Source organism: Saccoglossus kowalevskii, chromosome 15 (assembly GCF_978046115.1).
Source record: "Saccoglossus kowalevskii chromosome 15, keSacKowa6.1, whole genome shotgun sequence".
In the NCBI taxonomy this organism is placed as follows: Eukaryota; Metazoa; Hemichordata; class Enteropneusta; family Harrimaniidae; genus Saccoglossus; species Saccoglossus kowalevskii.
The window spans coordinates 22,777,863-22,804,606 of record NC_140655.1 but is presented as its reverse complement, the minus strand read 5'-3'; the positions used below and the strand labels follow the sequence as shown (position 1 = coordinate 22,804,606).

At 41.3% G+C, this 26,744-nt stretch overlaps 45 non-coding genes across 45 annotated transcripts; all 45 read left to right on the top strand.

The window, feature by feature from the left end:
- Nucleotides 1-4,192: 4,192 nt before the first annotated feature.
- Nucleotides 4,193-4,274, top strand: TRNAS-GCU (transfer RNA serine (anticodon GCU)). The gene has a single exon. It is a non-coding gene; the product is annotated as a tRNA-Ser (tRNA).
- Nucleotides 4,275-5,058: 784 nt separating this feature from the next.
- Nucleotides 5,059-5,140, top strand: TRNAS-GCU (transfer RNA serine (anticodon GCU)). The gene has a single exon. It is a non-coding gene; the product is annotated as a tRNA-Ser (tRNA).
- A 207-nt stretch (nucleotides 5,141-5,347) lies between these two features.
- Nucleotides 5,348-5,429, top strand: TRNAS-GCU (transfer RNA serine (anticodon GCU)). Its single transcript has one exon. It is a non-coding gene; the product is annotated as a tRNA-Ser (tRNA).
- Nucleotides 5,430-6,209: 780 nt separating this feature from the next.
- Nucleotides 6,210-6,291, top strand: TRNAS-GCU (transfer RNA serine (anticodon GCU)). Its single transcript has one exon. It is a non-coding gene; the product is annotated as a tRNA-Ser (tRNA).
- Nucleotides 6,292-6,498: 207 nt separating this feature from the next.
- On the top strand, nucleotides 6,499-6,580 carry TRNAS-GCU (transfer RNA serine (anticodon GCU)). Its single transcript has one exon. It is a non-coding gene; the product is annotated as a tRNA-Ser (tRNA).
- Nucleotides 6,581-7,360: 780 nt separating this feature from the next.
- TRNAS-GCU (transfer RNA serine (anticodon GCU)) lies at nucleotides 7,361-7,442 on the top strand. The gene has a single exon. It is a non-coding gene; the product is annotated as a tRNA-Ser (tRNA).
- Nucleotides 7,443-7,649: 207 nt separating this feature from the next.
- On the top strand, nucleotides 7,650-7,731 carry TRNAS-GCU (transfer RNA serine (anticodon GCU)). Its single transcript has one exon. It is a non-coding gene; the product is annotated as a tRNA-Ser (tRNA).
- Nucleotides 7,732-7,939: 208 nt separating this feature from the next.
- Nucleotides 7,940-8,021, top strand: TRNAS-GCU (transfer RNA serine (anticodon GCU)). The gene has a single exon. It is a non-coding gene; the product is annotated as a tRNA-Ser (tRNA).
- Nucleotides 8,022-8,511: 490 nt separating this feature from the next.
- On the top strand, nucleotides 8,512-8,593 carry TRNAS-GCU (transfer RNA serine (anticodon GCU)). Its single transcript has one exon. It is a non-coding gene; the product is annotated as a tRNA-Ser (tRNA).
- A 207-nt stretch (nucleotides 8,594-8,800) lies between these two features.
- Nucleotides 8,801-8,882, top strand: TRNAS-GCU (transfer RNA serine (anticodon GCU)). The gene has a single exon. It is a non-coding gene; the product is annotated as a tRNA-Ser (tRNA).
- A 208-nt stretch (nucleotides 8,883-9,090) lies between these two features.
- Nucleotides 9,091-9,172, top strand: TRNAS-GCU (transfer RNA serine (anticodon GCU)). The gene has a single exon. It is a non-coding gene; the product is annotated as a tRNA-Ser (tRNA).
- A 490-nt stretch (nucleotides 9,173-9,662) lies between these two features.
- TRNAS-GCU (transfer RNA serine (anticodon GCU)) lies at nucleotides 9,663-9,744 on the top strand. The gene has a single exon. It is a non-coding gene; the product is annotated as a tRNA-Ser (tRNA).
- A 207-nt stretch (nucleotides 9,745-9,951) lies between these two features.
- TRNAS-GCU (transfer RNA serine (anticodon GCU)) lies at nucleotides 9,952-10,033 on the top strand. The gene has a single exon. It is a non-coding gene; the product is annotated as a tRNA-Ser (tRNA).
- A 208-nt stretch (nucleotides 10,034-10,241) lies between these two features.
- On the top strand, nucleotides 10,242-10,323 carry TRNAS-GCU (transfer RNA serine (anticodon GCU)). Its single transcript has one exon. It is a non-coding gene; the product is annotated as a tRNA-Ser (tRNA).
- A 1,643-nt stretch (nucleotides 10,324-11,966) lies between these two features.
- Nucleotides 11,967-12,048, top strand: TRNAS-GCU (transfer RNA serine (anticodon GCU)). Its single transcript has one exon. It is a non-coding gene; the product is annotated as a tRNA-Ser (tRNA).
- A 207-nt stretch (nucleotides 12,049-12,255) lies between these two features.
- On the top strand, nucleotides 12,256-12,337 carry TRNAS-GCU (transfer RNA serine (anticodon GCU)). The gene has a single exon. It is a non-coding gene; the product is annotated as a tRNA-Ser (tRNA).
- A 208-nt stretch (nucleotides 12,338-12,545) lies between these two features.
- TRNAS-GCU (transfer RNA serine (anticodon GCU)) lies at nucleotides 12,546-12,627 on the top strand. The gene has a single exon. It is a non-coding gene; the product is annotated as a tRNA-Ser (tRNA).
- A 490-nt stretch (nucleotides 12,628-13,117) lies between these two features.
- On the top strand, nucleotides 13,118-13,199 carry TRNAS-GCU (transfer RNA serine (anticodon GCU)). The gene has a single exon. It is a non-coding gene; the product is annotated as a tRNA-Ser (tRNA).
- Nucleotides 13,200-13,406: 207 nt separating this feature from the next.
- Nucleotides 13,407-13,488, top strand: TRNAS-GCU (transfer RNA serine (anticodon GCU)). The gene has a single exon. It is a non-coding gene; the product is annotated as a tRNA-Ser (tRNA).
- A 208-nt stretch (nucleotides 13,489-13,696) lies between these two features.
- TRNAS-GCU (transfer RNA serine (anticodon GCU)) lies at nucleotides 13,697-13,778 on the top strand. The gene has a single exon. It is a non-coding gene; the product is annotated as a tRNA-Ser (tRNA).
- Nucleotides 13,779-14,848: 1,070 nt separating this feature from the next.
- Nucleotides 14,849-14,930, top strand: TRNAS-GCU (transfer RNA serine (anticodon GCU)). Its single transcript has one exon. It is a non-coding gene; the product is annotated as a tRNA-Ser (tRNA).
- Nucleotides 14,931-15,138: 208 nt separating this feature from the next.
- Nucleotides 15,139-15,220, top strand: TRNAS-GCU (transfer RNA serine (anticodon GCU)). The gene has a single exon. It is a non-coding gene; the product is annotated as a tRNA-Ser (tRNA).
- Nucleotides 15,221-16,863: 1,643 nt separating this feature from the next.
- Nucleotides 16,864-16,945, top strand: TRNAS-GCU (transfer RNA serine (anticodon GCU)). Its single transcript has one exon. It is a non-coding gene; the product is annotated as a tRNA-Ser (tRNA).
- Nucleotides 16,946-17,152: 207 nt separating this feature from the next.
- On the top strand, nucleotides 17,153-17,234 carry TRNAS-GCU (transfer RNA serine (anticodon GCU)). Its single transcript has one exon. It is a non-coding gene; the product is annotated as a tRNA-Ser (tRNA).
- A 208-nt stretch (nucleotides 17,235-17,442) lies between these two features.
- TRNAS-GCU (transfer RNA serine (anticodon GCU)) lies at nucleotides 17,443-17,524 on the top strand. The gene has a single exon. It is a non-coding gene; the product is annotated as a tRNA-Ser (tRNA).
- Nucleotides 17,525-18,014: 490 nt separating this feature from the next.
- Nucleotides 18,015-18,096, top strand: TRNAS-GCU (transfer RNA serine (anticodon GCU)). The gene has a single exon. It is a non-coding gene; the product is annotated as a tRNA-Ser (tRNA).
- A 207-nt stretch (nucleotides 18,097-18,303) lies between these two features.
- Nucleotides 18,304-18,385, top strand: TRNAS-GCU (transfer RNA serine (anticodon GCU)). Its single transcript has one exon. It is a non-coding gene; the product is annotated as a tRNA-Ser (tRNA).
- Nucleotides 18,386-19,166: 781 nt separating this feature from the next.
- Nucleotides 19,167-19,248, top strand: TRNAS-GCU (transfer RNA serine (anticodon GCU)). Its single transcript has one exon. It is a non-coding gene; the product is annotated as a tRNA-Ser (tRNA).
- A 208-nt stretch (nucleotides 19,249-19,456) lies between these two features.
- On the top strand, nucleotides 19,457-19,538 carry TRNAS-GCU (transfer RNA serine (anticodon GCU)). Its single transcript has one exon. It is a non-coding gene; the product is annotated as a tRNA-Ser (tRNA).
- A 490-nt stretch (nucleotides 19,539-20,028) lies between these two features.
- Nucleotides 20,029-20,110, top strand: TRNAS-GCU (transfer RNA serine (anticodon GCU)). Its single transcript has one exon. It is a non-coding gene; the product is annotated as a tRNA-Ser (tRNA).
- A 207-nt stretch (nucleotides 20,111-20,317) lies between these two features.
- TRNAS-GCU (transfer RNA serine (anticodon GCU)) lies at nucleotides 20,318-20,399 on the top strand. Its single transcript has one exon. It is a non-coding gene; the product is annotated as a tRNA-Ser (tRNA).
- A 208-nt stretch (nucleotides 20,400-20,607) lies between these two features.
- On the top strand, nucleotides 20,608-20,689 carry TRNAS-GCU (transfer RNA serine (anticodon GCU)). The gene has a single exon. It is a non-coding gene; the product is annotated as a tRNA-Ser (tRNA).
- A 493-nt stretch (nucleotides 20,690-21,182) lies between these two features.
- On the top strand, nucleotides 21,183-21,264 carry TRNAS-GCU (transfer RNA serine (anticodon GCU)). Its single transcript has one exon. It is a non-coding gene; the product is annotated as a tRNA-Ser (tRNA).
- A 207-nt stretch (nucleotides 21,265-21,471) lies between these two features.
- On the top strand, nucleotides 21,472-21,553 carry TRNAS-GCU (transfer RNA serine (anticodon GCU)). The gene has a single exon. It is a non-coding gene; the product is annotated as a tRNA-Ser (tRNA).
- A 779-nt stretch (nucleotides 21,554-22,332) lies between these two features.
- Nucleotides 22,333-22,414, top strand: TRNAS-GCU (transfer RNA serine (anticodon GCU)). Its single transcript has one exon. It is a non-coding gene; the product is annotated as a tRNA-Ser (tRNA).
- A 783-nt stretch (nucleotides 22,415-23,197) lies between these two features.
- Nucleotides 23,198-23,279, top strand: TRNAS-GCU (transfer RNA serine (anticodon GCU)). The gene has a single exon. It is a non-coding gene; the product is annotated as a tRNA-Ser (tRNA).
- A 207-nt stretch (nucleotides 23,280-23,486) lies between these two features.
- Nucleotides 23,487-23,568, top strand: TRNAS-GCU (transfer RNA serine (anticodon GCU)). Its single transcript has one exon. It is a non-coding gene; the product is annotated as a tRNA-Ser (tRNA).
- Nucleotides 23,569-24,062: 494 nt separating this feature from the next.
- TRNAS-GCU (transfer RNA serine (anticodon GCU)) lies at nucleotides 24,063-24,144 on the top strand. The gene has a single exon. It is a non-coding gene; the product is annotated as a tRNA-Ser (tRNA).
- Nucleotides 24,145-24,293: 149 nt separating this feature from the next.
- Nucleotides 24,294-24,375, top strand: TRNAS-GCU (transfer RNA serine (anticodon GCU)). The gene has a single exon. It is a non-coding gene; the product is annotated as a tRNA-Ser (tRNA).
- A 204-nt stretch (nucleotides 24,376-24,579) lies between these two features.
- On the top strand, nucleotides 24,580-24,661 carry TRNAS-GCU (transfer RNA serine (anticodon GCU)). The gene has a single exon. It is a non-coding gene; the product is annotated as a tRNA-Ser (tRNA).
- Nucleotides 24,662-25,155: 494 nt separating this feature from the next.
- On the top strand, nucleotides 25,156-25,237 carry TRNAS-GCU (transfer RNA serine (anticodon GCU)). Its single transcript has one exon. It is a non-coding gene; the product is annotated as a tRNA-Ser (tRNA).
- A 207-nt stretch (nucleotides 25,238-25,444) lies between these two features.
- TRNAS-GCU (transfer RNA serine (anticodon GCU)) lies at nucleotides 25,445-25,526 on the top strand. Its single transcript has one exon. It is a non-coding gene; the product is annotated as a tRNA-Ser (tRNA).
- A 204-nt stretch (nucleotides 25,527-25,730) lies between these two features.
- TRNAS-GCU (transfer RNA serine (anticodon GCU)) lies at nucleotides 25,731-25,812 on the top strand. The gene has a single exon. It is a non-coding gene; the product is annotated as a tRNA-Ser (tRNA).
- A 494-nt stretch (nucleotides 25,813-26,306) lies between these two features.
- On the top strand, nucleotides 26,307-26,388 carry TRNAS-GCU (transfer RNA serine (anticodon GCU)). Its single transcript has one exon. It is a non-coding gene; the product is annotated as a tRNA-Ser (tRNA).
- Nucleotides 26,389-26,595: 207 nt separating this feature from the next.
- On the top strand, nucleotides 26,596-26,677 carry TRNAS-GCU (transfer RNA serine (anticodon GCU)). Its single transcript has one exon. It is a non-coding gene; the product is annotated as a tRNA-Ser (tRNA).
- Nucleotides 26,678-26,744: the final 67 nt, after the last annotated feature.

Sequence of the window (26,744 nt, the reverse complement as noted above, 5' to 3'; positions counted from 1 at the left end):
GAGAGTATACTTGGCGGCGTTCGGTCGATAATAAATTGCTTCAAAGTCGTATAGACAACTGTTTTATATCCGCAAATAGTTTACACCTATGCACTCATAGTTCTATCTCAAGGTTTCCGTATAGCGATCATGACTGCATAATATACAAATTTGATATGTCCAGTGTTAAACGTGGTCGTGGTGTTTGGCACTTTAACAACTCTCTCTTAGAAGACCTTGAATACACAAAATTAATTTCTGAACATATTACAAAAAGTCGTACATATCCTGTGTATTCTGAAAATAAACTTGCCTGGTGGGAAATTTTGAAAAACGAAATAAAACGTATTACGACCCGCTTTGGCAAGCAGAAAGCTAATGCCACGCGAAAATTGAAAAGAAATCTGGAAAAAAAAATTAAATACGAGAATGTCAAGGCTGCCAAGTACCCAGACTACAACACGTCATATCTGCTCAATCTTAATGATGAATTAGACAAAATCATTAGATCAGAAACCGAAGGTGCTGCAATACGCAGTAAATCACAATTCATTGAAGAAGGGGAGAAAAATACAAAATACTTTCTAACATTAGAGAAAATTAAACAGGAAAACAAAACGATAAAAACTCTAATTAGTGAGTGCGACGAAACTCTTAACACAACAGATTCAATTATGAGCGAGATACACAAATTCTATTCGAAATTGTATACAAAGGAGCCAACTAACCCAGCAAATTCTTACCTGCAAAACAACATCACCTCGATACTCAACGAGGATGATAAACAGTCTCTTGACAATAATCCAACGGTTAATGAGCTCCAAAAAACGTTACTGGCCATGGTCAACAATAAATCCCCGGGTTCCGATGGCCTTACAGTGAACTGGTACAAATACTTTTGGGATGAAATAGCACATGACTTCAATGATATTGTAGGCACTATTTTTGATTCTGGCGAAATGCCCCAAAGCCTTCGTACTGGTATCATTACCTTAATTCCGAAAAAGAACTCAGATCAAAGATTCATTCGCAACTGGCGACCAATTTCGTTGCTAAATACTGACTACAAAATAATAGCAAAACTAATGGCCTCAAGACTAAGCAATGTAATCGGTTCAATAATATCCGACGATCAAACCTGCTGTGTGCCTGGGCGTGATATTGTTGACCACATTTTCTGTCTGCAGGACGTAGTATCTTACACCACCGAAATAAACAATCCCGGAGTCATCCTAAAATTCGACCAAATGAAGGCTTTTGATAGAGTGGATCACTCTTATTTGCAGAGTACCTTGAAATATTTCAATTTTGGACCAAATTTTATCAGATGGATTTCTATACTGTACTGTAATATCGAAAGCAAAGTGAAATGCAACGGATTCTTGTCCGATCCTTTTTTTCCTACTCGCGGTGTCCGCCAAGGCTGCCCTCTATCTGCTCTGCTCTACGTTATTTCGATTGACCCCCTCAACACTGCAATCAAACGAAATCCTCGGATTGTGGGAATTCCACTTCCCAATTCGGAATCCCAATCTCTGATTTATCAGCATGCCGACGACACCTCTCTGACACTGTCTAATGACACCTCCATTACAGCATCTCAAGAAGTGTTCAAAGAATATGGCATGATTTCCGGCGCCAAAATTAATGAACATAAAACTGAAGCATTGTGGTTAGGGACCAACAGAGGGCGCACTGACTCTCCTATCCGCGGAATATTTCGGAGCGATAGTATAACAATGCTCGGAATCTGCATCGGACACAATCCTACCTCTGTATCTGAAAATAACTGGGAAAAAAGAATTTCTAAATCCTGTAAGGTATTAAATCAGTGGAGACGACGTAAACTATCATTTAAAGGTAAAATTATAATTATCAATACACTTGTCGCATCGTCTCTAAACTACTCTCTATCTGTTACTCCGATTCCGGATTACTATCTTTACCGATTTAAAAAGGCAGTTCTTGATTTTTTCTGGGATAATCACAAACATCTCGTCAGGTACGAAGTTTTAACTAATCCAATAGAACAAGGTGGTTTGAATTTATGTGACCTGCAAACTAGGCGTGCAGCATTCCGACTCAAATGGATCAAAAAGTTTCTCGACCCAAATTATAAACATAAATTTAAGCATCTAACGAATTTCTATCTAAATAAATATTGCAACTTGAACCTCGGCTCTGATATATTTAAACTCGAAATTGATATCAGAAAACTAAGTAATCTGCCTCAATTTTACTCTGAAATGTTGCAAGCCTGGGCGACTATTGCAGACCATATATACACCATCCCACAGACACTCAAAGATATTTATCATCAACCCTTGTTCTATAATCCACTCATTACTTCAAATGGAAATGTATTATTTCAACGTCAATTTGTAAAATATGGAATCACAAAAATCAAAGATATACTATATGAAGTTGTGCCAGGCTTCTTACCACCAAAAGCAATTTGTGAATTGGTACACGTCGGTTCCATTTTGTCCAATACAGCTGAAACAAAAATTGTTTGTAAACAGTATAAGGCTATTAAGGACGCTATTCCGTCATCGTGGGTCAAACAATGTTGTAAACAAGCATTAACACCCGACCTAGTAATGTCAGAAATTCAGATCAAGCACAAACAACACTCATATACAATAAGTACATGTACAACCAAGCTTTTTTCTCAACTCGTTGGCATGAACAAAATTGTGGAACCGATTTGCACATTCTACTGGTCACATCGCTTTCTTCAAATAGACTTCAGAATAATATGGCGCAATATTTACGGTGGCATCACGCCTAACCTACTAAGCGATTTGAATTTCAAAATTATACACAATGTTATTTTTACCAATACATTACTTGACAAAATCGGCGTTCTTGATTCCGCCATCTGCGACTTTTGTACAGTTGAAGAGGAAACGTTAATACACATGCTAACGGGCTGTAGTACGACCTCACCTCTCTGGCAGTTTGTATTCAAATTAATATCATACATTTTTCCATACCAGTCAATAACGAGTGCTAGGAACTACATAATATTATTTGGTTTTTATGACTCTGACGATAAACCAAAGCTAGCCCTGACAAACTATTTACTGACGCTGGCTCGTCATGTAGTGATACTGCGCCACAAAATATATAAATCATCCAAACAAATAATTCCTATTGTGAACGTGTTCAGAAATAAACTACTTGCAAAAATGAAAGCAGACTATAAGATGTATTACATTAATGACGACGAAACGCTTTTCTATGTCAGGTATGAAGGTCTCGCAGAAAATACCGCGAATACCGATTTCCAGGTAACATTCTGAGCTATTTCTAAATCAGTCTCACAATTCTATGTAATTGACATCATGACAGTACAAGTGTAATAACCAATAGTATTGTTATCTTTATAAAAGCTAGATAAACGATCTGCTTTGTAGTAAGAATAATTATTTTTTGTCTTGTGCAACAATATGTCGATAGGTATTGTACCTCACCACTCTAGGCGGGCATCTATGAACATTGGTCAGGCGACCACAGTTGCAGACGAAGGCGTCCAAAGCCAATCCAATTTTTGTTGATTGAAGTTATATATTATTATGTAACATATTTTGTAAATATTTTTACTTTACATGACGGACCAGTGGGTCTTGTCTTTTAATAAAAGAAAAAAAAAAAAAGGCGATGGACTGCTAATCCATGGTGCTCTGCACGCGTGGGTTCGAATCCCATCATCGTCGACTTAATTTCTACAGTTTTTAAGTACCATAATAAAATTGCAATCATGCTCGGTGCCAGATTTTGATTGTTGAGCAGTTAACACTCGTCTTGAATTACCATTTCTATCTCGATTATCATATAACCATGTTCGCAGCATTGGTAAGTAATTTTCACATGTGGTCTAACACCTGATCTAGCTAAATTCGTTACGCTGTGCAAATGTACGTAGACGAGGTGGCCGAGTGGTTAAGGTGATGGACTGCTAATCCATTGCGCTCTGCACGCGAGGGTACGAATCCCATCCTCGTCGACCTGATTCTACAGTTTTAAGTACCATTATGAAATTACCATCATTCTCTTGCAGATTTTGATTGCTGAGTAGTTAACACTCGTCCTGAATTATAATTTCGATCTCGATTATCATATAACCATGTTCGCAGCATTGATAAGTAATTTTCACATGTGGTCTAACACCTGGCCTAGCTAAATTAGTTACGCTGTCCACAATTACGTAGATGAGGTGGCCGAGTGGTTAAGGCGATGGACTGCTAATCCATTGTGCTCTGCACGCGTGGGTTCGAATCCCATCCTCGTCGACTCAATTTCTACAGTTTTTAAGTACCATAATAAAATTGCAATCATGCTCGGTGCCAGATTTTGATTGTTGAGCAGTTAACACTCGTCTTGAATTACCATTTCTATCTCGATTATCATATAACCATGTTCGCAGCATTGGTAAGTAATTTTCACATGTGGTCTAACCCCTGGCCTAGCTAAATTCGTTACGCTGTCCATAAGTACATAGACGAGGTGGCCGAGTGGTTAAGGCGATGGACTGCTAATCCATGGTGCTCTGCACGCGTGGGTTCGAATCCCATCATCGTCGACTTAATTTCTACAGTTTTTAAGTACCATAATAAAATTGCAATCATGCTCGGTGCCAGATTTTGATTGTTGAGCAGTTAACACTCGTCTTGAATTACCATTTCTATCTCGATTATCATATAACCATGTTCGCAGCATTGGTAAGTAATTTTCACATGTGGTCTAACACCTGATCTAGCTAAATTCGTTACGCTGTGCAAATGTACGTAGACGAGGTGGCCGAGTGGTTAAGGTGATGGACTGCTAATCCATTGCGCTCTGCACGCGTGGGTACGAATCCCATCCTCGTCGACCTGATTCTACAGTTTTAAGTACCATTATGAAATTACCATCATTCTCTTGCAGATTTTGATTGCTGAGTAGTTAACACTCGTCCTGAATTATAATTTCGATCTCGATTATCATATAACCATGTTCGCAGCATTGATAAGTAATTTTCACATGTGGTCTAACACCTGGCCTAGCTAAATTAGTTACGCTGTCCACAATTACGTAGATGAGGTGGCCGAGTGGTTAAGGCGATGGACTGCTAATCCATTGTGCTCTGCACGCGTGGGTTCGAATCCCATCCTCGTCGACTCAATTTCTACAGTTTTAAGTACCATAATAAAATTGCAATCATGCTCATTGCCAGATTTTGATTGTTGAGCAGTTAACACTCGTCTTGAATTACCATTTCTATCTCGATTATCATATAACCATGTTCGCAGCATTAGTAAGTAATTTTCACATGTGGTCTAACACCTGGTCTAGCTAAATTTTTTACGCAGTGCAAAAGTACGTAGACGAGGTGGCCGAGTGGTTAAGGCGATGGACTGCTAATCCATTGTGCTCTGCACGCGTGGGTTCGAATCCCATCCTCGTCGACTTAATTTCTACAGTTTTTAAGTACCATAATAAAATTGCAATCATGCTCGGTGCCAGATTTTGGTTGTTGAGCAGTTAACACTCGTCTTGAATTACCATTTCTACCTCGATTATCATATAACCATGTTCGCAGCATTGGTAAGTAATTTTCACATGTGGTCTAACACCTGGCCTAGCTAAATTCGTTACGCTGTGCATAAGTACGTAGACGAGGTGGCCGAGTGGTTAAGGCGATGGACTGCTAATCCATTGTGCTCTGCACGCGTGGTTTCGAATCCCATCCTCGTCGACGTGATTCTACAGTTTTAAGTACCATTATGAAATTACCATCATTCTCTTGCAGATTTTGATTGCTGAGTTGTTAACACTCGTCCTGAATTACAATTTCGATCTCGATTATCATATAACCATGTTCGCAGCATTGATAAGTACTTTTCACATGTGGTCTAACACCTGGTCTAGCTAAATTCGTTACGCTGTGCAAATGTACGTAGACGAGGTGGCCGAGTGGTTAAGGCGATGGACTGCTAATCCATTGTGCTCTGCACGCCTGGGTACGAATCCCATCCTCGTCGACGTGATTCTACAGTTTTAAGTACCATTATGAAATTACCATCATTCTCTTGCAGATTTTGATTGCTGAGTAGTTAACACTCGTCCTGAATTACAATTTCGATCTCGATTATCATATAACCATGTTCGCAGCATTGGTAAGTAATTTTCACATGTTGTCTAACACCTGGCCTAGCTAAATTAGTTACGCTGTCCACAATTACGTAGATGAGGTGGCCGAGTGGTTAAGGCGATGGACTGCTAATCCATTGTGCTCTGCACGCGTGGGTTCGAATCCCATCCTCGTCGACTCAATTTCTACAGTTTTAAGTACCATAATAAAATTGCAATCATGCTCATTGCCAGATTTTGATTGTTGAGCAGTTAACACTCGTCTTGAATTACCATTTCTATCTCGATTATCATATAACCATGTTCGCAGCATTAGTAAGTAATTTTCACATGTGGTCTAACACCTGGTCTAGCTAAATTTTTTACGCAGTGCAAAAGTACGTAGACGAGGTGGCCGAGTGGTTAAGGCGATGGACTGCTAATCCATTGTGCTCTGCACGCGTGGGTTCGAATCCCATCCTCGTCGACTTAATTTCTACAGTTTTTAAGTACCATAATAAAATTGCAATCATGCTCGGTGCCAGATTTTGGTTGTTGAGCAGTTAACACTCGTCTTGAATTACCATTTCTACCTCGATTATCATATAACCATGTTCGCAGCATTGGTAAGTAATTTTCACATGTGGTCTAACACCTGGCCTAGCTAAATTCGTTACGCTGTGCATAAGTACGTAGACGAGGTGGCCGAGTGGTTAAGGCGATGGACTGCTAATCCATTGTGCTCTGCACGCGTGGTTTCGAATCCCATCCTCGTCGACGTGATTCTACAGTTTTAAGTACCATTATGAAATTACCATCATTCTCTTGCAGATTTTGATTGCTGAGTTGTTAACACTCGTCCTGAATTACAATTTCGATCTCGATTATCATATAACCATGTTCGCAGCATTGATAAGTACTTTTCACATGTGGTCTAACACCTGGTCTAGCTAAATTCGTTACGCTGTGCAAATGTACGTAGACGAGGTGGCCGAGTGGTTAAGGCGATGGACTGCTAATCCATTGTGCTCTGCACGCCTGGGTACGAATCCCATCCTCGTCGACGTGATTCTACAGTTTTAAGTACCATTATGAAATTACCATCATTCTCTTGCAGATTTTGATTGCTGAGTAGTTAACACTCGTCCTGAATTACAATTTCGATCTCGATTATCATATAACCATGTTCGCAGCATTGGTAAGTAATTTTCACATGTTGTCTAACACCTGGCCTAGCTAAATTAGTTACGCTGTCCACAATTACGTAGATGAGGTGGCCGAGTGGTTAAGGCGATGGACTGCTAATCCATTGTGCTCTGCACGCGTGGGTTCGAATCCCATCCTCGTCGACTCAATTTCTACAGTTTTAAGTACCATAATAAAATTGCAATCATGCTCATTGCCAGATTTTGATTGTTGAGCAGTTAACACTCGTCTTGAATTACCATTTCTATCTCGATTATCATATAACCATGTTCGCAGCATTAGTAAGTAATTTTCACATGTGGTCTAACACCTGGTCTAGCTAAATTTTTTACGCAGTGCAAAAGTACGTAGACGAGGTGGCCGAGTGGTTAAGGCGATGGACTGCTAATCCATTGTGCTCTGCACGCGTGGGTTCGAATCCCATCCTCGTCGACTTAATTTCTACAGTTTTTAAGTACCATAATAAAATTGCAATCATGCTCGGTGCCAGATTTTGATTGTTGAGCAGTTAACACTCGTCTTGAATTACCATTTCTACCTCGATTATCATATAACCATGTTCGCAGCATTGGTAAGTAATTTTCACATGTGGTCTAACACCTGGCCTAGCTAAATTCGTTACGCTGTGCATAAGTACGTAGACGAGGTGGCCGAGTGGTTAAGGCGATGGACTGCTAATCCATTGTGCTCTGCACGCTTGGGTTCGAATCCCATCCTCGTCGACGTGATTCTACAGTTTTAAGTACCATTATGAAATTACCATCATTCTCTTGCAGATTTTGATTGCTGAGTTGTTAACACTCGTCCTGAATTACAATTTCGATCTCGATTATCATATAACCATGTTCGCAGCATTGATAAGTACTTTTCACATGTGGTCTAACACCTGGTCTAGCTAAATTCGTTACGCTGTGCAAATGTACGTAGACGAGGTGGCCGAGTGGTTAAGGCGATGGACTGCTAATCCATTGTGCTCTGCACGCCTGGGTACGAATCCCATCCTCGTCGACGTGATTCTACAGTTTTAAGTACCATTATGAAATTACCATCATTCTCTTGCAGATTTTGATTGCTGAGTAGTTAACACTCGTCCTGAATTACAATTTCGATCTCGATTATCATATAACCATGTTCGCAGCATTGGTAAGTAATTTTCACATGTTGTCTAACACCTGGCCTAGCTAAATTAGTTACGCTGTCCACAATTACGTAGATGAGGTGGCCGAGTGGTTAAGGCGATGGACTGCTAATCCATTGTGCTCTGCACGCGTGGGTTCGAATCCCATCCTCGTCGACTCAATTTCTACAGTTTTAAGTACCATAATAAAATTGCAATCATGCTCATTGCCAGATTTTGATTGTTGAGCAGTTAACACTCGTCTTGAATTACCATTTCTATCTCGATTATCATATAACCATGTTCGCAGCATTAGTAAGTAATTTTCACATGTGGTCTAACACCTGGTCTAGCTAAATTTTTTACGCAGTGCAAAAGTACGTAGACGAGGTGGCCGAGTGGTTAAGGCGATGGACTGCTAATCCATTGTGCTCTGCACGCGTGGGTTCGAATCCCATCCTCGTCGACTTAATTTCTACAGTTTTTAAGTACCATAATAAAATTGCAATCATGCTCGGTGCCAGATTTTGATTGTTGAGCAGTTAACACTCGTCTTGAATTACCATTTCTACCTCGATTATCATATAACCATGTTCGCAGCATTGGTAAGTAATTTTCACATGTGGTCTAACACCTGGCCTAGCTAAATTCGTTACGCTGTGCATAAGTACGTAGACGAGGTGGCCGAGTGGTTAAGGCGATGGACTGCTAATCCATTGTGCTCTGCACGCGTGGGTTCGAATCCCATCCTCGTCGACGTGATTCTACAGTTTTAAGTACCATTATGAAATTACCATCATTCTCTTGCAGATTTTGATTGCTGAGTTGTTAACACTCGTCCTGAATTACAATTTCGATCTCGATTATCATATAACCATGTTCGCAGCATTGATAAGTACTTTTCACATGTGGTCTAACACCTGGTCTAGCTAAATTCGTTACGCTGTGCAAATGTACGTAGACGAGGTGGCCGAGTGGTTAAGGCGATGGACTGCTAATCCATTGTGCTCTGCACGCCTGGGTACGAATCCCATCCTCGTCGACGTGATTCTACAGTTTTAAGTACCATTATGAAATTACCATCATTCTCTTGCAGATTTTGATTGCTGAGTAGTTAACACTCGTCCTGAATTACAATTTCGATCTCGATTATCATATAACCATGTTCGCAGCATTGGTAAGTAATTTTCACATGTTGTCTAACACCTGGCCTAGCTAAATTAGTTACGCTGTCCACAATTACGTAGATGAGGTGGCCGAGTGGTTAAGGCGATGGACTGCTAATCCATTGTGCTCTGCACGCGTGGGTTCGAATCCCATCCTCGTCGACTCAATTTCTACAGTTTTAAGTACCATAATAAAATTGCAATCATGCTCATTGCCAGATTTTGATTGTTGAGCAGTTAACACTCGTCTTGAATTACCATTTCTATCTCGATTATCATATAACCATGTTCGCAGCATTGGTAAGTAATTTTCACATGTGGTCTAACACCTGGCCTAGCTAAATTCGTTACGCTGTCAATAAGTACATAGACGAGGTGGCCGAGTGGTTAAGGCGATGGACTGCTAATCCATTGTGCTCTGCACGCGTGGGTTCGAATCCCATCCTCGTCGACTTAATTTCTACAGTTTTTAAGTACCATAATAAAATTGCAATCATGCTCGGTGCCAGATTTTGATTGTTGAGCAGTTAACACTCGTCTTGAATTACCATTTCTACGTCGATTATCATATAACCATGTTCGCAGCATTGGTAAGTAATTTTCACATGTGGTCTAACACCTGATCTAGCTAAATTCGTTACGCTGTGCAAATGTACGTAGACGAGGTGGCCGAGTGGTTAAGGCGATGGACTGCTAATCCATTGTGCTCTGCACGCGTGGGTTTGAATCCCATCCTCGTCGACGTTATTCTACAGTTTTAAGTACCATTATGAAATTACCATCATTCTCTTGCAGATTTTGATTGCTGAGTAGTTTACACTCGTCCTGAATTACAATTTCGATCTCGATTATCATATAACCATGTTCGCAGCATTGATAAGTAATTTTCACATGTGGTCTAACACCTGGCCTAGCTAAATTCGTTACGCTGTCCACAATTACGTAGATGAGGTGGCCGATAGGTTAAGGCGATGGACTGCTAATCAATTGTGCTCTGCACGCGTGGGTTCGAATCCCATCCTCGTCGACTCAATTTCTACAGTTTTTAAGTACCATAATAAAATTGCAATCATGCGCGGTGCCAGATTTTGATTGTTGAGCAGTTAACACTCGTCTTGAATTACCATTTCTATCTCGATTATCATATAACCATGTTCGCAGCATTGGTAAGTAATTTTCACATGTGGTCTAACACCTGATCTAGCTAAATTCGTTACGCTGTGCAAATGTACGTAGACGAGGTGGCCGAGTGGTTAAGGCGATGGACTGCTAATCCATTGCGCTCTGCACGCGTGGGTACGAATCCCATCCTCGTCGACCTGATTCTACAGTTTTAAGTACCATTATGAAATTACCATCATTCTCTTGCAGATTTTGATTGCTGAGTAGTTAACACTCGTCCTGAATTACAATTTCGATCTCGATTATCATATAACCATGTTCGCAGCATTGATAAGTACTTTTCACATGTGGTCTAACACCTGGTCTAGCTAAATTCGTTACGCTGTGCAAATGTACGTAGACGAGGTGGCCGAGTGGTTAAGGCGATGGACTGCTAATCCATTGTGCTCTGCACGCGTGGGTACGAATCCCATCCTCGTCGACGTGATTCTACAGTTTTAAGTACCATTATGAAATTACCATCATTCTCTTGCAGATTTTGATTGCTGAGTAGTTAACACTCGTCCTGAATTACAATTTCGATCTCGATTATCATATAACCATGTTCGCAGCATTGGTAAGTAATTTTCACATGTTGTCTAACACCTGGCCTAGCTAAATTAGTTACGCTGTGCATAAGTACGTAGACGAGGTGGCCGATAGGTTAAGACGATGGACTGCTAATCCATTGTGCTCTGCACGCGTGGGTTCGAATCCCAACCTCGTCGACTCAATTTCTACAGTTTTAAGTACCATAATAAAATTGCATTCATGCTCGTTGCCAGATTTTGATTGTTGAGCAGTTAACACTCGTCTTGAATTACCATTTCTATCTCGATTAACATATAACCATGTTCGCAGATTAGTAAGTAATTTTCACATGTGGTCTAACACCTGGCCTAGCTAAATTCGTTACGCTATCCATAATACATAGACGAGGTGGCCGAGTGGTTAAGGCGATGGACTGCTAATCCATTGTGCTCTGCATGCGTGGTTTCGAATCCCATCCTCGTCGACTTAATTTCTACAGTTTTTAAGTACCATAATAAAATTGCAATCATGCTCGGTGCCAGATTTTGATTGTTGAGCAGTTAACACTCGTCTTGAATTACAATTTCGATCTCGATTATCATATAACCATGTTCGCAGCATTGGTAAGTAATTTTCACATGTTGTCTAACACCTGGCCTAGCTAAATTAGTTACGCTGTCCACAATTACGTAGATGAGGTGGCCGAGTGGTTAAGGCGATGGACTGCTAATCCATTGTGCTCTGCACGCGTGGGTTCGAATCCCATCCTCGTCGACTCAATTTCTACAGTTTTAAGTACCATAATAAAATTGCAATCATGCTCATTGCCAGATTTTGATTGTTGAGCAGTTAACACTCGTCTTGAATTACCATTTCTATCTCGATTATCATATAACCATGTTCGCAGCATTAGTAAGTAATTTTCACATGTGGTCTAACACCTGGTCTAGCTAAATTTTTTACGCAGTGCAAAAGTACGTAGACGAGGTGGCCGAGTGGTTAAGGCGATGGACTGCTAATCCATTGTGCTCTGCACGCGTGGGTTCGAATCCCATCCTCGTCGACTTAATTTCTACAGTTTTTAAGTACCATAATAAAATTGCAATCATGCTCGGTGCCAGATTTTGATTGTTGAGCAGTTAACACTCGTCTTGAATTACCATTTCTACCTCGATTATCATATAACCATGTTCGCAGCATTGGTAAGTAATTTTCACATGTGGTCTAACACCTGGCCTAGCTAAATTCGTTACGCTGTGCATAAGTACGTAGACGAGGTGGCCGAGTGGTTAAGGCGATGGACTGCTAATCCATTGTGCTCTGCACGCGTGGGTTCGAATCCCATCCTCGTCGACGTGATTCTACAGTTTTAAGTACCATTATGAAATTACCATCATTCTCTTGCAGATTTTGATTGCTGAGTTGTTAACACTCGTCCTGAATTACAATTTCGATCTCGATTATCATATAACCATGTTCGCAGCATTGATAAGTACTTTTCACATGTGGTCTAACACCTGGTCTAGCTAAATTCGTTACGCTGTGCAAATGTACGTAGACGAGGTGGCCGAGTGGTTAAGGCGATGGACTGCTAATCCATTGTGCTCTGCACGCCTGGGTACGAATCCCATCCTCGTCGACGTGATTCTACAGTTTTAAGTACCATTATGAAATTACCATCATTCTCTTGCAGATTTTGATTGCTGAGTAGTTAACACTCGTCCTGAATTACAATTTCGATCTCGATTATCATATAACCATGTTCGCAGCATTGGTAAGTAATTTTCACATGTTGTCTAACACCTGGCCTAGCTAAATTAGTTACGCTGTCCACAATTACGTAGATGAGGTGGCCGAGTGGTTAAGGCGATGGACTGCTAATCCATTGTGCTCTGCACGCGTGGGTTCGAATCCCATCCTCGTCGACTCAATTTCTACAGTTTTAAGTACCATAATAAAATTGCAATCATGCTCATTGCCAGATTTTGATTGTTGAGCAGTTAACACTCGTCTTGAATTACCATTTCTATCTCGATTATCATATAACCATGTTCGCAGCATTGGTAAGTAATTTTCACATGTGGTCTAACACCTGGCCTAGCTAAATTCGTTACGCTGTCCATAAGTACATAGACGAGGTGGCCGAGTGGTTAAGGCGATGGACTGCTAATCCATTGTGCTCTGCACGCGTGGGTTCGAATCCCATCCTCGTCGACTTAATTTCTACAGTTTTTAAGTACCATAATAAAATTGCAATCATGCTCGGTGCCAGATTTTGATTGTTGAGCAGTTAACACTCGTCTTGAATTACCATTTCTACGTCGATTATCATATAACCATGTTCGCAGCATTGGTAAGTAATTTTCACATGTGGTCTAACACCTGATCTAGCTAAATTCGTTACGCTGTGCAAATGTACGTAGACGAGGTGGCCGAGTGGTTAAGGCGATGGACTGCTAATCCATTGTGCTCTGCACGCGTGGGTTTGAATCCCATCCTCGTCGACGTTATTCTACAGTTTTAAGTACCATTATGAAATTACCATCATTCTCTTGCAGATTTTGATTGCTGAGTAGTTTACACTCGTCCTGAATTACAATTTCGATCTCGATTATCATATAACCATGTTCGCAGCATTGATAAGTAATTTTCACATGTGGTCTAACACCTGGCCTAGCTAAATTCGTTACGCTGTCCACAATTACGTAGATGAGGTGGCCGATAGGTTAAGGCGATGGACTGCTAATCAATTGTGCTCTGCACGCGTGGGTTCGAATCCCATCCTCGTCGACTCAATTTCTACAGTTTTTAAGTACCATAATAAAATTGCAATCATGCGCGGTGCCAGATTTTGATTGTTGAGCAGTTAACACTCGTCTTGAATTACCATTTCTATCTCGATTATCATATAACCATGTTCGCAGCATTGGTAAGTAATTTTCACATGTGGTCTAACCCCTGGCCTAGCTAAATTCGTTACGCTGTCCATAAGTACAGAGACGAGGTGGCCGAGTGGTTAAGGCGATGGACTGCTAATCCATTGTGCTCTGCACGCGTGGGTTCGAATCCCATCATCGTTGACTTAATTTCTACAGTTTTTAAGTACCATAATAAAATTGCAATCATGCTCGGTGCCAGATTTTGATTGTTGAGCAGTTAACACTCGTCTTGAATTACCATTTCTATCTCGATTATCATATAACCATGTTCGCAGCATTGGTAAGTAATTTTCACATGTGGTCTAACACCTGATCTAGCTAAATTCGTTACGCTGTGCAAATGTACGTAGACGAGGTGGCCGAGTGGTTAAGGCGATGGACTGCTAATCCATTGCGCTCTGCACGCGTGGGTACGAATCCCATCCTCGTCGACCTGATTCTACAGTTTTAAGTACCATTATGAAATTACCATCATTCTCTTGCAGATTTTGATTGCTGAGTAGTTAACACTCGTCCTGAATTATAATTTCGATCTCGATTATCATATAACCATGTTCGCAGCATTGATAAGTAATTTTCACATGTGGTCTAACACCTGGCCTAGCTAAATTAGTTACGCTGTCCACAATTACGTAGACGAGGTGGCCGAGTGGTTAAGGCGATGGACTGCTAATCCATTGTGCTCTGCACGCGTGGGTTCGAATCCCATCCTCGTCGACTTAATTTCTACAGTTTTTAAGCACCATAATAAAATTGCAATCATGCTCGGTGCCAGATTTTGATTGTTGAGCAGTTAACACTCGTCTTGAATTACCATTTCTATCTCGATTATCATATAACCATGTTCGCAGCATTGGTAAGTAATTTTCACATGTGGTCTAACACCTGGCCTAGCTGAATTCGTTACGCTGTGCATAAGTACGTAGACGAGGTGGCCGAGTGGTTAAGGCGATGGACTGCTAATCCATTGTGCTCTGCACGCGTGGGTTCGAATCCCATCCTCGTCGACGTGATTCTACAGTTTTAAGTACCATTATGAAATTACCATCATTCTCTTGCAGATTTTGATTGCTGAGTTGTTAACACTCGTCCTGAATTACAATTTCGATCTCGATTATCATATAACCATGTTCGCAGCATTGATAAGTACTTTTCACATGTGGTCTAACACCTGGTCTAGCTAAATTCGTTACGCTGTGCAAATGTACGTAGACGAGGTGGCCGAGTGGTTAAGGCGATGGACTGCTAATCCATTGTGCTCTGCACGCGTGGGTACGAATCCCATCCTCGTCGACGTGATTCTACAGTTTTAAGTACCATTATGAAATTACCATCATTCTCTTGCAGATTTTGATTGCTGAGTAGTTAACACTCGTCCTGAATTACAATTTCGATCTCGATTATCATATAACCATGTTCGCAGCATTGGTAAGTAATTTTCACATGTTGTCTAACACCTGGCCTAGCTAAATTAGTTACGCTGTGCATAAGTACGTAGACGAGGTGGCCGATAGGTTAAGACGATGGACTGCTAATCCATTGTGCTCTGCACGCGTGGGTTCGAATCCCAACCTCGTCGACTCAATTTCTACAGTTTTAAGTACCATAATAAAATTGCATTCATGCTCGTTGCCAGATTTTGATTGTTGAGCAGTTAACACTCGTCTTGAATTACCATTTCTATCTCGATTAACATATAACCATGTTCGCAGATTAGTAAGTAATTTTCACATGTGGTCTAACACCTGGCCTAGCTAAATTCGTTACGCTATCCATAATACATAGACGAGGTGGCCGAGTGGTTAAGGCGATGGACTGCTAATCCATTGTGCTCTGCATGCGTGGTTTCGAATCCCATCCTCGTCGACTTAATTTCTACAGTTTTTAAGTACCATAATAAAATTGCAATCATGCTCGGTGCCAGATTTTGATTGTTGAGCAGTTAACACTCGTCTTGAATTACCATTTCTATCTCGATTATCATATAACCATGTTCGCAGCATTGGTAAGTAATTTTCACATGTGGTCTAACCCCTGGCCTAGCTAAATTCGTTACGCTGTCCATAAGTACATAGACGAGGTGGCCGAGTGGTTAAGGCGATGGACTGCTAATCCATGGTGCTCTGCACGCGTGGGTTCGAATCCCATCATCGTCGACTTAATTTCTACAGTTTTTAAGTACCATAATAAAATTGCAATCATGCTCGGTGCCAGATTTTGATTGTTGAGCAGTTAACACTCGTCTTGAATTACCATTTCTATCTCGATTATCATATAACCATGTTCGCAGCATTGGTAAGTAATTTTCACATGTGGTCTAACACCTGATCTAGCTAAATTCGTTACGCTGTGCAAATGTACGTAGACGAGGTGGCCGAGTGGTTAAGGCGATGGACTGCTAATCCATTGCGCTCTGCACGCGTGGGTACGAATCCCATCCTCGTCGACCTGATTCTACAGTTTTAAGTACCATTATGAAATTACCATCATTCTCTTGCAGATTTTGATTGCTGAGTAGTTAACACTCGTCCTGAATTATAATTTCGATCTCGATTATCATATAACCATGTTCGCAGCATTGATAAGTAATTTTCACATGTGGTCTAACACCTGGCCTAGCTAAATTAGTTACGCTGTCCACAATTACGTAGATGAGGTGGCCGAGTGGTTAAGGCGATGGACTGCTAATCCATTGTGCTCTGCACGCGTGGGTTCGAATCCCATCCTCGTCGACTCAATTTCTACAGTTTTAAGTACCATAATAAAATTGCAATCATGCTCATTGCCAGATTTTGATTGTTGAGCAGTTAACACTCGTCTTGAATTACCATTTCTATCTCGATTATCATATAACCATGTTCGCAGCATTAGTAAGTAATTTTCACATGTGGTCTAACACCTGGTCTAGCTAAATTTTTTACGCAGTGCAAAAGTACGTAGACGAGGTGGCCGAGTGGTTAAGGCGATGGACTGCTAATCCATTGTGCTCTGCACGCGTGGGTTCGAATCCCATCCTCGTCGACTTAATTTCTACAGTTTTTAAGCACCATAATAAAATTGCAATCATGCTCGGTGCCAGATTTTGATTGTTGAGCAGTTAACACTCGTCTTGAATTACCATTTCTATCTCGATTATCATATAACCATGTTCGCAGCATTGGTAAGTAATTTTCACATGTGGTCTAACACCTGGCCTAGCTAAATTCGTTACGCTGTGCATAAGTACGTAGACGAGGTGGCCGAGTGGTTAAGGCGATGGACTGCTAATCCATTGTGCTCTGCACGCGTGGGTTCGAATCCCATCCTCGTCGACGTGATTCTACAGTTTTAAGTACCATTATGAAATTACCATCATTCTCTTGCAGATTTTGATTGCTGAGTTGTTAACACTCGTCCCGAATTACAATTTCGATCTTGATTATCATATAACCATGTTCGCAGCATTGATAAGTACTTTTCACATGTGGTCTAACACCTGGTCTAGCTAAATTCGTTACGCTGTGCAAATGTACGTAGACGAGGTGGCCGAGTGGTTAAGGCGATGGACTGCTAATCCATTGTGCTCTGCACGCGTGGGTACGAATCCCATCCTCGTCGACGTGATTCTACAGTTTTAAGTACCATTATGAAATTACCATCATTCTCTTGCAGATTTTGATTGCTGAGTAGTTAACACTCGTCCTGAATTACAATTTCGATCTCGATTATCATATAACCATGTTCGCAGCATTGGTAAGTAATTTTCACATGTTGTCTAACACCTGGCCTAGCTAAATTAGTTACGCTGTCCACAATTACGTAGATGAGGTGGCCGAGTGGTTAAGGCGATGGACTGCTAATCCATTGTGCTCTGCACGCGTGGGTTCGAATCCCATCCTCGTCGACTCAATTTCTACAGTTTTAAGTACCATAATAAAATTGCAATCATGCTCATTGCCAGATTTTGATTGTTGAGCAGTTAACACTCGTCTTGAATTACCATTTCTATCTCGATTATCATATAACCATGTTCGCAGCATTGGTAAGTAATTTTCACATGTGGTCTAACACCTGATCTAGCTAAATTCGTTACGCTGTGCAAATGTACGTAGACGAGGTGGCCGAGTGGTTAAGGCGATGGACTGCTAATCCATTGTGCTCTGCACGCGTGGGTTCGAATCCCATCCTCGTCGACTCAATTTCTACAGTTTTAAGTACCATAATAAAATTGCATTCATGCTCGTTGCCAGATTTTGATTGTTGAGCAGTTAACACTCGTCTTGAATTACCATTTCTATCTCGATTAACATATAACCATGTTCGCAGCATTAGTAAGTAATTTTCACATGTGGTCTAACACCTGGCCTAGCTAAATTCGTTACGCTGTCCATAAGTACATAGACGAGGTGGCCGAGTGGTTAAGGCGATGGACTGCTAATCCATTGTGCTCTGCACGCGTGGGTACGAATCCCATCCTCGTCGACCTGATTCTACAGTTTTAAGTACCATTATGAAATTACCATCATTCTCTTGTAGATTTTGATTGCTGAGTAGTTAACACTCGTCCTGAATTATAATTTCGATCTCGATTATCATATAACCATGTTCGCAGCATTGATAAGTAATTTTCACATGTGGTCTAACACCTGGCCTAGCTAAATTAGTTACGCTGTCCACAATTACGTAGATGAGGTGGCCGAGTGGTTAAGGCGATGGACTGCTAATCCATTGTGCTCTGCACGCGTGGGTTCGAATCCCATACTCGTCGACTCAATTTCTACAGTTTTAAGTACCATAATAAAATTGCAATCATGCTCATTGCCAGATTTTGATTGTTGAGCAGTTAACACTCGTCTTGAATTACCATTTCTATCTCGATTATCATATAACCATGTTCGCAGCATTAGTAAGTAATTTTCACATGTGGTCTAAATCTGGTCTAGCTAAATTTTTTACGCAGTGCAAAAGTACGTAGACGAGGTGGCCGAGTGGTTAAGGCGATGGACTGCTAATCCATTGTGCTCTGCACGCGTGGGTTCGAATCCCATCCTCGTCGACTTAATTTCTACAGTTTTTAAGTACCATAATAAAATTGCAATCATGCTCGGTGCCAGATTTTGATTGTTGAGCAGTTAACACTCGTCTTGAATTACCATTTCTATCTCGATTATCATATAACCATGTTCGCAGCATTGGTAAGTAATTTTCACATGTGGTCTAACACCTGGCCTAGCTAAATTCGTTATGCTGTGCATAAGTACGTAGACGAGGTGGCCGAGTGGTTAAGGCGATGGACTGCTAATCCATTGTGCTCTGCACGCGTGGGTTCGAATCCCATCCTCGTCGACGTGATTCTACAGTTTTAAGTACCATTATGAAATTACCATCATTCTCTTGCAGATTTTGATTGCTGAGTTGTTAACACTCGTCCTGAATTACAATTTCGATCTCGATTATCATATAACCATGTTCGCAGCATTGATAAGTACTTTTCACATGTGGTCTAACACCTGGTCTAGCTAAATTCGTTACGCTGTGCAAATGTACGTAGACGAGGTGGCCGAGTGGTTAAGGCGATGGACTGCTAATTCATTGTGCTCTGCACGCGTGGGTACGAATCCCATCCTCGTCGACGTGATTCTACAGTTTTAAGTACCATTATGAAATTACCTTCATTCTCTTGCAGATTTTGATTGCTGAGTAGTTAACACTCGTCCTGAATTACAATTTCGATCTCGATTATCATATAACCATGTTCGCAGCATTGGTAACTAATTTTCACATGTTGTCTAACACCTGCCCTAGCTAAATTAGTTACGCTGTCCACAATTACGTAGATGAGGTGGCCGAGTGGTTAAGGCGATGGACTGCTAATCCATTGTGCTCTGCACGCGTGGGTTCGAATCCCATCCTCGTCGACTCAATTTCTACAGTTTTAAGTACCATAATAAAATTGCAATCAAGCTCATTGCCAGATTTTGATTGTTGAGCAGTTAACACTCGTCTTGAATTACAATTTCTATCTCGATCATCATATAACCATGTTCGCAGCATTGGTAAGTAATTTTCACATGTGGTCTAACACCTGGCCTAGCTAAATTCGTTACGCTGTCCATAAGTACATAGGCGAGGTGGCCGAGTGGTTAAGGCGATGGACTGCTAATCCATTGTGCTCTGCACGCGTGGGTTCGAATCCCATCCTCGTCGACTTAATTTCTACAGTTTTTAAGTACCATAATAAAATTGCAATCATGCTCGGTGCCAGATTTTGATTGTTGAGCAGTTAACACTCGTCTTGAATTACCATTTCTACCTCGATTATCATATAACCATGTTCGCAGCATTGGTAAGTAATTTTCACATGTGGTATAACACCTGATCTAGCTAAATTCGTTACGCTGTGCAAATGTACGTAGACGAGGTGGCCGAGTGGTTAAGGCGATGGACTGCTAATCCATTGTGCTCTGCACGCGTGGGTTCGAATCCCATCCTCGTCGACTCAATTTCTACAGTTTTAAGTACCATAATAAAATTGCAATCATGCTCCTTGCCAGATTTTGATTGTTGAGTAGTTAACACTCGTCCTGAATTACAATTTCGATCTCGATTATCATATAACCATGTTCGCAGCATTAGTAAGTAATTTTCACATGTGGTCTAACACCTGGTCTAGCTAAATTCGTTACGCTGTGCAAATGTACGTAGACGAGGTGGCCGAGTGGTTAAGGCGATGGACTGCTAATCCATTGTGCTCTGCACGCGTGGGTACGAATCCCATCCTCGTCGACGTGATTCTGCAGTTTTAAGTACCATTATGAAATTACCATCATTCTCTTGCAGATTTTGATTGCTGAGTAGTTAACACTCGTCCTGAATTACAATTTCGATCTCGATTATCATATAACCATGTTCGCAGCATTGGTAAGTAATTTTCACATGTTGTCTAACACCTGGCCTAGCTAAATTAGTTACGCTGTCCACAATTACGTAGATGAGGTGGCCGAGTGGTTAAGGCGATGGACTGCTAATCCATTGTGCTCTGCACGCGTGGGTTCGAATCCCATCCTCGTCGACTCAATTTCTACAGTTTTAAGTACCATAATAAAATTGCAATCATGCTCATTGCCAGATTTTGATTGTTGAGCAGTTAACACTCGTCTTGAATTACCATTTCTATCTCGATTATCATATAACCATGTTCGCAGCATTGGTAAGTAATTTTCACATGTGGTCTAACACCTGGCCTAGCTAAATTCGTTACGCTGTCCATAAGTACATAGACGAGGTGGCCGAGTGGTTAAGGCGATGGACTGCTAATCCATTGTGCTCTGCACGCGTGGGTTCGAATCCCATCCTCGTCGACTTAATTTCTACAGTTTTTAAGTACCATAATAAAATTGCAATCATGCTCGGTGCCAGATTTTGATTGTTGAGCAGTTAACACTCGTCTTGAATTACCATTTCTACCTCGATTATCATATAACCATGTTCGCAGCATTGGTAAGTAATTTTCACATGTGGTCTAACACCTGGCCTAGCTAAATTCGTTACGCTGTGCATAAGTACGTAGACGAGGTGGCCTAGTGGTTAAGGCGATGACTGCTAATCCTTTGTGCTCTGCACGCTTGGGTTCGAATCCCATCCTCGTCGACGTGATTCTACAGTTTTAAGTACCATTATGAAATTACCATCATTCTCTTGCAGATTTTGGTTGCTGAGTTGTTAACACTCGTCCTGAATTGCAATTTCGATCTCGATTTTCATATAACCATGTTCGCAGCATTGATAAGTACTTTTCACATGTGGTCTAACACCTGGTCTAGCTAAATTCGTTGCGCTGTGCAAATGTACGTAGACGAGGTGGCCGAGTGGTTAAGGCGATGGACTGCTAATCCATTGTGCTCTGCACGCGTGGGTACGAATCCCATCCTCGTCGACGTGATTCTACAGTTTTAAGTACCATTATGAAATTACCATCATTCTCTTGCAGATTTTGATTGCTGAGTAGTTAACACTCGTCCTGAATTACAATTTCGATCTCGATTATCATATAACCATGTTCGCAGCATTGGTAAGTAATTTTCATATGTTGTCTAACACCTGGCCTAGCTAAATTAGTTACGCTGTCCACAATTACGTAGATGAGGTGGCCGAGTGGTTAAGGCGATGGACTGCTAATCCATTGTGCTCTGCACGCGTGGGTTCGAATCCCATCCTCGTCGACTCAATTTCTACAGTTTTAAGTACCATAATAAAATTGCATTCATGTTCGTTGCCAGATTTTGATTGTTGAGCAGTTAACACTCGTATTGAATTACCATTTCTACCTCGATTAACATATAACCATGTTCGCAGCATTAGTAAGTAATTTTCACATGTGGTCTAACACCTGGCCTAGCTAAATTCGTTATGCTGTCCATAATACATAGACGAGGTGGCCTAGTGGTTAAGGCGATGACTGCTAATCCTTTGTGCTCTGCACGCTTGGGTTCGAATCCCATCCTCGTCGACGTGATTCTACAGTTTTAAGTACCATTATGAAATTACCATCATTCTCTTGCAGATTTTGGTTGCTGAGTTGTTAACACTCGTCCTGAATTGCAATTTCGATCTCGATTATCATATAACCATGTTCGCAGCATTGATAAGTACTTTTCACATGTGGTCTAACACCTGGTCTAGCTAAATTCGTTGCGCTGTGCAAATGTACGTAGACGAGGTGGCCGAGTGGTTAAGGCGATGGACTGCTAATCCATTGTGCTCTGCACGCGTGGGTACGAATCCCATCCTCGTCGACGTGATTCTACAGTTTTAAGCACCATTATGAAATTACCATCATTCTCTTGCAGATTTTGATTGCTGAGTAGTTAACACTCGTCCTGAATTACAATTACAATTTCGATCTCGATTATCATATAACCATGTTCGCAGCATTGGTAAGTAATTTTCATATGTTGTCTAACACCTGGCCTAGCTAAATTAGTTACGCTGTCCACAATTACGTAGATGAGGTGGCCGAGTGGTTAAGGCGATGGACTGCTAATCCATTGTGCTCTGCACGCGTGGGTTCGAATCCCATCCTCGTCGACTCAATTTCTACAGTTTTAAGTACCATAATAAAATTGCAATCATGCTCATTGCCAGATTTTGATTGTTGAGCAGTTAACACTCGTCTTGAATTACCATTTCTATCTCGATTATCATATAACCATGTTCGCAGCATTGGTAAGTAATTTTCACATGTGGTCTAACACCTGGCCTAGCTAAATTCGTTACGCTGTCCATAAGTACATAGACGAGGTGGCCGAGTGGTTAAGGCGATGGACTGCTAATCCATTGTGCTCTGCACGCGTGGGTTCGAATCCCATCCTCGTCGACTTAATTTCTACAGTTTTTAAGTACCATAATAAAATTGCAATCATGCTCGGTGCCAGATTTTGATTGTTGAGCAGTTAACACTCGTCTTGAATTACCATTTCTACCTCGATTATCATATAACCATGTTCGCAGCATTGGTAAGTAATTTTCACATGTGGTCTAACACCTGGCCTAGCTAAATTCGTTACGCTGTGCATAAGTACGTAGACGAGGTGGCCGAGTGGGTAAGGCGATCGACTGCTAATCCATTCTGTTCTGCACGCATGGGTTCGAATCCCATCCTCGTCGACGTGATTCTACACTTTTAAGTTCCATTATGAAATTACCATCATGCTTTTGCATATTTTGAATGTTGAGTAGTTAACACTCGTCCTGAATTACAATTTCGATCTCGATTATCATATAACCATGTTCGCAGCATTGATAAGTAATTTTCACATGTGGTCTAACACCTGGCCTAGCTAAATTCGTTACGCTGTCCACAATTACGTAGATGAGGTGGCCGAGTGGTTAAGGCGATGGACTGCTAATCCATTGTGCTCTGCACGCGTGGGTTCGAATCCCATCCTCGTCGACTCAATTTCTACAGTTTTAAGTACCATAATAAAATTGCATTCATGTTCGTTGCCAGATTTTGATTGTTGAGCAGTTAACACTCGTCTTGAATTACCATTTCTATCTCGATTAACATATAACCATGTTCGCAGAATTAGTAAGTACGTAAACGAGGTGGCCGAGTGGTTAAGGCGATGGACTGCTAATCCATTGTGCTCTGCACGCGTGGGTTCGAATCCCATCCTCGTCGACGTGATTCTACAGTTTTAAGTACCATTATGAAATTACCATCATTCTCTTGCAGATTTTGATTGCTGAGTTGTTAACACTCGTCCTGAATTACAATTTCGATCTCGATTATCATATAACCATGTTCGCAGCATTGATAAGTACTTTTCACATGTGGTCTAACACCTGGTCTAGCTAAATTCGTTACGCTGTGCAAATGTACGTAGACGAGGTGGCCGAGTGGTTAAGGCGATGGACTGCTAATCCATTGTGCTCTGCACGCGTGGGTTCGAATCCCATCCTCGTCGACTTAATTTCAACAGTTTTTAAGTACCATTATAAAATTGCAATCATGCTCGGTGCCAGATTTTGATTGTTGAGCAGTTAACACTCGTCTTGAATTACCATTTCTATCTCGATTATCATATAACCATGTTCGCAGCATTGATAAGTAATTGTCACATGTGGTCTAACACCTGGCCTAGCTAAATTCGTTACGCTGTGCATAAGTACGTAGACGAGGTGGCCGAGTGGGTAAGGCGATGGACTGCTAATCCATTCTGTTCTGCACGCATGGGTTCGAATCCCATCCTCGTCGACGTGATTCTACACTTTTAAGTTCCATTATGAAATTACCATCATGCTTTTGCATATTTTGAATGTTGAGTAGATAACACTCATCTTGAATTACCACTTCGATCTCGATTAGCATATAGTCATGTTCGCAGCATTGATAAGTAATTGTCACATGTGGTCTAACACCTGGCCTAGCTAAATTCGTTACGCTGTCCACAATTACGTAGATGAGGTGGCCGAGTGGTTAAGGCGATGGACTGCTAATCCATTGTGCTCTGCACGCGTGGGTTCGAATCCCATCCTCGTCGACTCAATTTCTACAGTTTTAAGTACCATAATAAAATTGCATTCATGTTCGTTGCCAGATTTTGATTGTTGAGCAGTTAACACTCGTCTTGAATTACCATTTCTATCTCGATTATCATATAACCATGTTCGCAGCATTGGTAAGTAATTTTCACATGTGGTCTAACACCTGGCCTAGCTAAATTCGTTATGCTGTGCATAAGTACGTAAACGAGGTGGCCGAGTGGTTAAGGCGATGGACTGCTAATCCATTGTGCTCTGCACGCGTGGGTTCGAATCCCATCCTCGTCGACGTGATTCTACAGTTTTAAGTACCATTATGAAATTACCATCATTCTCTTGCAGATTTTGATTGCTGAGTTGTTAACACTCGTCCTGAATTACAATTTCGATCTCGATTATCATATAACCATGTTCGCAGCATTGATAAGTACTTTTCACATGTGGTCTAACACCTGGTCTAGCTAAATTCGTTACGCTGTGCAAATGTACGTAGACGAGGTGGCCGAGTGGTTAAGGCGATGGACTGCTAATCCATTGTGCTCTGCACGCGTGGGTTCGAATCCCATCCTCGTCGACTTAATTTCAACAGTTTTTAAGTACCATTATAAAATTGCAATCATGCTCGGTGCCAGATTTTGATTGTTGAGCAGTTAACACTCGTCTTGAATTACCATTTCTATCTCGATTATCATATAACCATGTTCGCAGCATTGATAAGTAATTGTCACATGTGGTCTAACACCTGGCCTAGCTAAATTCGTTACGCTGTGCATAAGTACGTAGACGAGGTGGCCGAGTGGGTAAGGCGATGGACTGCTAATCCATTCTGTTCTGCACGCATGGGTTCGAATCCCATCCTCGTCGACGTGATTCTACACTTTTAAGTTCCATTATGAAATTACCATCATGCTTTTGCATATTTTGAATGTTGAGTAGATAACACTCATCTTGAATTACCACTTCGATCTCGATTAGCATATAGTCATGTTCGCAGCATTGATAAGTAATTGTCACATGTGGTCTAACACCTGGCCTAGCTAAATTCGTTACGCTGTCCACAATTACGTAGATGAGGTGGCCGAGTGGTTAAGGCGATGGACTGCTAATCCATTGTGCTCTGCACGCGTGGGTTCGAATCCCATCCTCGTCGACTCAATTTCTACAGTTTTAAGTACCATAATAAAATTGCATTCATGTTCGTTGCCAGATTTTGATTGTTGAGCAGTTAACACTCGTCTTGAATTACCATTTCTATCTCGATTATCATATAACCATGTTCGCAGCATTGGTAAGTAATTTTCACATGTGGTCTAACACCTGGCCTAGCTAAATTCGTTATGCTGTGCATAAGTACGTAAACGAGGTGGCCGAGTGGTTAAGGCGATGGACTGCTAATCCATTGTGCTCTGCACGCGTGGGTTCGAATCCCATCCTCGTCGACGTGATTCTACAGTTTTAAGTACCATTATGAAATTACCATCATTCTCTTGCAGATTTTGATTGCTG